The sequence below is a fragment of the Centrocercus urophasianus genome, unplaced genomic scaffold (assembly GCF_019232065.1).
Source record: "Centrocercus urophasianus isolate 14NV4802_14NV808 unplaced genomic scaffold, USGS_Curo_1.0 seq_1165, whole genome shotgun sequence".
NCBI lineage: Eukaryota > Metazoa > Chordata > Aves > Galliformes > Phasianidae > Centrocercus > Centrocercus urophasianus.
In genome coordinates, this window is record NW_024884326.1 from 1 (window position 1) to 6,172 (window position 6,172).

The 6,172-nt window shown below is 49.2% G+C and overlaps 1 long non-coding RNA gene across 1 annotated transcript in view; it reads right to left on the minus strand.

Annotated features, from left to right (window-relative positions):
- Nucleotides 1–2,375: 2,375 nt before the first annotated feature.
- The window catches only part of LOC122155482, a 5,908-nt gene continuing 2,111 nt past the window's right edge, over nucleotides 2,376–6,172 (minus strand). Inside the window, exon 3 of the long non-coding RNA XR_006167260.1 lies at nucleotides 2,376–2,723. This is a non-coding gene — a long non-coding RNA (uncharacterized LOC122155482). The remainder of the gene's footprint in view (nucleotides 2,724–6,172) is intronic.

The following is a 6,172-nucleotide window of genomic DNA, read 5'->3' on the forward strand; positions in this document are numbered from 1 at the left end:
GAGCCAAAGCCTTGCCTGCACCCTCAGAGCCAGCTGACTGATGCAAAGCTATGGGCAGCTCCCTGCTACAGGAACGGTCTGGTGAAATTCAGTAGACAAAGACCATTTGCAGCCCTGGATCACAGCAAGTGCCTGAGCCCCTGGACTACTGCGAGAGCATTTCACAGTCATTGCTGCGCTGGGCTGCACTGCGATTAAAGCAAGGAGGGAAAGCAGTGTTGCCTAACCATAGCATGGCCGGATGAGGTGGAATGGAAACTCTTAAAAGCCAACAGCGCCTTTGTAAATGCTGAGCTCTGCCAGCAGGGTGCTGCTCTCAGACACTCAGGTATTCTCACCTGAGACAGACAATAAAGTGCATTTCCCTTGCATCTTTTTCTTTACCAGTTTCAGATACCAACGGGGACCAGGATTTTGGGATCTGGACGCACAGAGCCTCACTCATGCTCCGAGACCCCAGCAGTATTGCTGCATGTTAAGGCAGGGCTTAGAGCACAAAAGTCCCCCACATCTGAAGGTGTGCATCAAGGGACTGGTCCAACAGACACAAATGGCACATCATGAGAATGGCAGAATCTGGCTTAGTGCCTCCACTTCTCCAAGCTTAAAGGACAAAACATTTTAGCATCATTTTCCTCCCTTCAGAAGTCTCAACCTTTTGGAGTCTCACCCTGTTTAAGCCTCAGTAAAGTAAAAAAACAGGGGTGGGGGGAGCATCTCTGTTGCCTCCTTCCACCAGCTGACAACACAGTTGTTAAAGCAGCAGATGTTCAGTGACTGCTCACTCCCTCTTATTTATGTGTTTGTACAAGTGCTCGGCGCTCACCTGTATCGTTACGATGTCGGCAGTGACAGCTGGCAATGGAAAATCTAAAGTAACACCTGCAGCATTCACTTTTTTTTCAGCACCGCGCGTGTCGGTTTCTTTAGCACCAATAAGTGGCATTACACAGCCTCACTAAATCCACACACCTGTGCAGTCATTTGCAACTTATGGATAGCTGCTGACGCAATGTTCAAACCAACAGCTCTGGCTCACACCTTTCTGTTCTCCCCATCCATCTCCAAGCCGCCAGAAGAGCAAACAGCAGCAAAACCCCGCAGTCAATATTCCCTGAGACGCCCTTTTACAAACGCCGGGGGCACTTTGGAGCTGCTCTCCACAGATGCTCACCAGGTCTGGAGAGCCGTCAGCTGCCCCAGGATATCAGAGAGCGCCAGGAAGCACTGCTGCCCAAACCTCAGGCTGCCCGACCCAACTCCCACAAACACAGCGCCACTGGAAGCTCAATTCCACCTTGGCTGCAACTGCTGCACGTCAACCTGTGGTCTCCCTGGGGGAAGGCTCTGTTGGAAGCTGTTTACATCACCGGCTGCTTTCCTCTACGAGGAGCTGCTATCTCTGCCTGAAATTAAGAGTGCTTGACGTTTCCTACCATAAGCCCCTGTTTTTAAACTCGTTTATCCCTTTGCCAGTAACAATTTAGGCTGAAATTTGTAGGAAACATTGTCTGTGGTGTGAAACTGCCATCAGAACAGTTTGACTTCTTCCACAAAGAGACTGCAGAGAACACCATCGCTGGTTCTCAGCTTAAAGTCGGTCTGATCCAGGACTGGCCAAACTAATCAAGCCTGTGTTTTTCTACAGATTTGTACCCAGTCTCTTTCAAACCCTCTTTCCTTTCAGTAATCCCCATTTAGGTACCTGCTACCAAACAGAATGAGCACGATCTGAGTTGTACCCATTTTCCCTCGCTGATGAAGGCCGTCAGTCACAGGGGATCCTCTGACCATGCCCCAAATTTCATCTCACCGCCACACTTCTACTGCGACAAAGAAAAGTAACATTCAGAGAAACACTGCCCTGACTGACTTTGGTTCAGAGGATGGACGATGTCACTTTAAAAATCATTACTGCCATGAAAAGGAGGAAAAATGTGAATAAATAAATAAATGCATTGGCATCCTGAGAGCTTCGCTAAAGCTCTTTCAAGTGCACAACTCCATCAGCGCGCTGTGCGCTGCGCACGGCACACGGGCTCAGAGGGGTAATTATCCACGGGTTGGAAGCCAGTGTGAATACACACACTGTTGGTCAGCACGATGCTGTGCTTGCTGCTGCTTTTTGTTTAATCCATTGTAATTACTGTGGATCTATTTCTGCTGATAACAGAGAGTGAACTGGTTCTGGTCAGACAGATTTCTGGATACGGAAAATGAGCAGAACATCTGAGAGAACTTACTGTGTTACCAGAAATATTTACAAACGGCTCTTCCTTCCCTCGGCTGGCAGCACATCCCAGCACTGAGGAAGCAGCACGGATGGCTTTTGAAGGGATGGAGAAAGCCAAAGTCCACTTCTCCATCGACCTGAGAAAGCAACGCCACGGGGCTCCAGCAGAAGCCCAGGCTGGAACTGCTCCCAGAGTAACAACTGCCCCCTTGACGGAAGGCTCGCGTGAGTCTGAGTGCACCGTGCACCAGGCACAAACCAGCCTCTAGGGACAATGAGAGGCCGCCGTGCCATGGCAGCAGAGCACCTGGAGGCCTGGGGTACCTTTTGTGCCACGAGATGTGATTCCAGGACTGTCAGTCCTTCCAGCCGAGGACAGCGATATTCTACACAGGCTTGACGCCAACGTGCACCAAGAGCAACGCAGACTCTGGGCTCGACTGACAGCAGCGCAGCCTTCTCCACAGCACGCAGCCCTATCCCAGTGCATCTGTATCAGCAACGCAGAAACCAGCATTAGCACGAGGAGAAGACACACATACAGACCAACCAGGAGCTGCAGCTTTCCTCAGTTTGTGACAAGGCCTCGGCTGGATGCTGGGATGCTCCCCATGCACAGCCAGGCACTTGCAGCAAGCACCTTGTGCCCATGGGCAGAGAGCTGCAGTAAGGCACAACGCTGGGCTGAGCAGGCACGTTCCAGCTCACAGCAGCAATGGAAGGACATTGTGCAGGAAAGCAAAAAGCCTCAAGGAAAGGATTAGTGGTGTCACAAGCTAAACACCTCCTCCCTGATGATATACAGGATTGGGTCAGCTGTGCAGACAAGCGAGAATGCTGCAGCATGGAGTGAGAAACAAACTGCTGCCTCCAGTAGCATTTCAGATAACAAGCAGAAGACTAGCATACAACAAGCAGCATTTTAAGAGCTTTCCCGTAGAGGACAGGCAGAGATTTGTCAGTGTGTAACTGCACACCGTTTCTACTCTAGATCTCCTCCTTGGCTGCTTTAACTTACCCAGCAGATTTAAATGTAAGAAACAACACCAAACTTCTCTTTATTATCAGCCTCCAAAATCTTGCAGCTCTTGCTTCACAGTTCCAAAAACCAAAAGCTAGGAGAGCAGGTTGCAGTAGTGATACGCTGTCATTAAGAGTCCACTGCATTACAACAAACGATGCCAAAGGACCTGAGCAACAGCTCTGCCTCACTGCCTTAAAAACAGACAGCCGGGGTTTGGTGACAGTATGAACAACCAACCATCAGACCATCACTGGTCTTAAAAAAAAATAAAAAATGTATCCTTTTAAAAATTACCTTGATCCACACTAAATACACAAATTGCTCAGATGATCATGCCGTCTCATAAGCACGGGATATAGCCAGAACTTACTGCAGGTTATTTGAGCACTTGCTCACAGCGAGCAGAAAGTAGCCTGGGGCCTGCTGAAAGAACTGCCAAGAAAGGATGAGACAGAGATATAAATCAGATTTATGGGCTGTCCAGCAGACTTTACATTCAATTCTCTCTTGTCATGTTCTCATCGAGTGCAGGCACGCACACAACCCTTCTTGCAACGGTTCTGACCAGAAACGGGTCAGACCCAACCACCCCGGGGCCACATTAGATCTTAAGGTGCAAAAAGGCAGCATGCATACTCACAGGTAGACACATAATTCTACACACCACACGTGAGGCTTCATTTGTCTGCTTTCATGTGCGTACCAGATCCACTCATTTCCTTCCAGAAAAACCCAGAATGTAAATGCCAGCAACAAGTGCAGTTTAACACAGGCTCCGAGGAAAAGAAAGAAAGGCAGGACTTCACACACGTTTGTGGGAAAGAGAAACCATTCAAGTGAGTGAGAATAAACTTCCAGTGCTGATGCTTTGTAACATGACTGTGCCAGATGAGACGTCTTCACAAAGACCACAGCATGTGCTATTGATTCCATGACTCACTATTTCTAGTGTTAGAACTATGGCCAGATACTGTGCTCAGAAGGAAAATCAATGTCTGTTCTACAGAGTTTGTCTTGTAACATAAATTGAACAGATTAATACAGAAGAAATCCCGATATTAACGTCAGACAAAACTATGACGTTAGTAGCAATATGGAAAGAAAAAGCCACTACATCTGCTAAACTGTCCAATGGAACTGACGTGGAGCAAAATTCTACCCGGTCTGCAATGCATTTACTTCCCTCATTCTACAGTTAAACACAGGGTATGACTGCTGTTGGCTTCACAGAGGGCATCTGTTACACAGGTAACGTCCAGGCTGGCTTTGAGAAAATCCTGAAGACGTAAGGCAGGACAGGCTCCAGCAGAGTGAAGAACCCTACAGCCCCCTGCCCCCCGCCTTGGGGTCTTCAGTGACACTTCAAGCTCTCGCTCAGCCTGACTGAGCCCAAGCTCTCTGTGGCACGACTACATCCTCTGCTTTCTCAGCTGGCAAGGGTGTTTTGACCAGAAATCCCATCTGGATTCTCAAAATCTTCCCAATTTAGACCTCATCAAGACTTGCACACATCTACAAGGGCCTTTGATTTCGAGACGCAACAAGATTCCTAGACCTGCAACAGAAAAGCTCCTCAGAGTATCTTTCCACCCACTCCAGCTGCATGACTGGTAACAGACTGTGCCTGTGCTTCTTGGATAGAAGAAGTATACGTATGTGGACATGTGTGCACAGGTATTCTTCCTGGTGAAGGCGTGCTTTCTACTGCGTTGGGGCTGTTCCTGCTTGAAAAACATCACAGCATCCTTACGCACTGCCCAGTACCACGGGTGTTTACCAGGATATGCCCGTGCCGACTCCTTTGGTATTCCTCCTGCAGTGCACCCGCTGCCACCACGAGGAATATGGCCAGGGTACGTCATCAGAAAGCACGAGGCTTGAAGCTGCCACTTATTTTCGCTGGTGGCCACAGAAGCGACGTCCCAGGGCTTTGTTTCCATCACTTTCCTCTTCCTGCTGGAGAATTTTGGTGGCACAGTGCGGACACCAAACGCCAGCGGCCACTGGTGAGTCATGCAGATGGCAGGACTGAATGGATTTGACCCAGAGGTTACCAGCCTTCCAAAGTGGAAAAATAGATGGCACCAAATGTTCTCAGCAAAACAGCCCATCTTTGCATAAGAAAATATCCTCTGTGCTTTCCTTTCAGGAAAAAAAAGGGGAGGGGGGAGACAAACTTCCAACCTTCCTAAAAAGGCAGTGAGCTTTCTGCACTCCTGACCTTTCACTTGCAGAGGGAATGCCCATTTCCTGCTGAGCTATGGCTCTGATCATCCTTGCCAGAGCTAAGATGCACACGAGCTGGCTCACCCTTGTTTCCACTGCTGCTGGAGCACACCAAGGACACTGTGTGCCCTGCTGCCTTCAGCACCGAGCCAAGCAATGCGATTCTTCACAGGACCTTTTACAGCACTGAAGAGCTGCACAGAGGAGCCCCACAGGATGGCATGGAGTGCAGCAGTGCAGGGAGGTGGTGAAGCATCTTCTTCTTTTGCTGTCAAGAAGATCAAATGGTCAGTCTGAAAGGGAGGCACGATGAACTCCCTGAAGCTTTGGAGTCGAAAGGGAGCAGAAAGACTAGAATCACACAGAGCAGGAGGGGGAAGTGGAAGTGCTCACCCAGAGACAAAAGAAAGGTTTATCCAAGTATTACAGTATGACAATCATGCATTGCAAATACCCCAGCAAAGTGAAAACCTGCAGTCAGTACAGGAAGCCTGAGGTTTCAGCATTCACTACAGACGGCAGCTAACAGAAGCACTGTGGGAGCTGTATCTGCCTGTGCCCCTTCTCCCAAGAAGCCCAACAGCAAACATTTGTGCTCAGCTGCTACTTTAAAACGCCACAGTCACTGTTCCAACAGCCCTACTGCTACCTCTTCCATCAGAGCTGTGCCTGCAGACCCCAGATGAGGC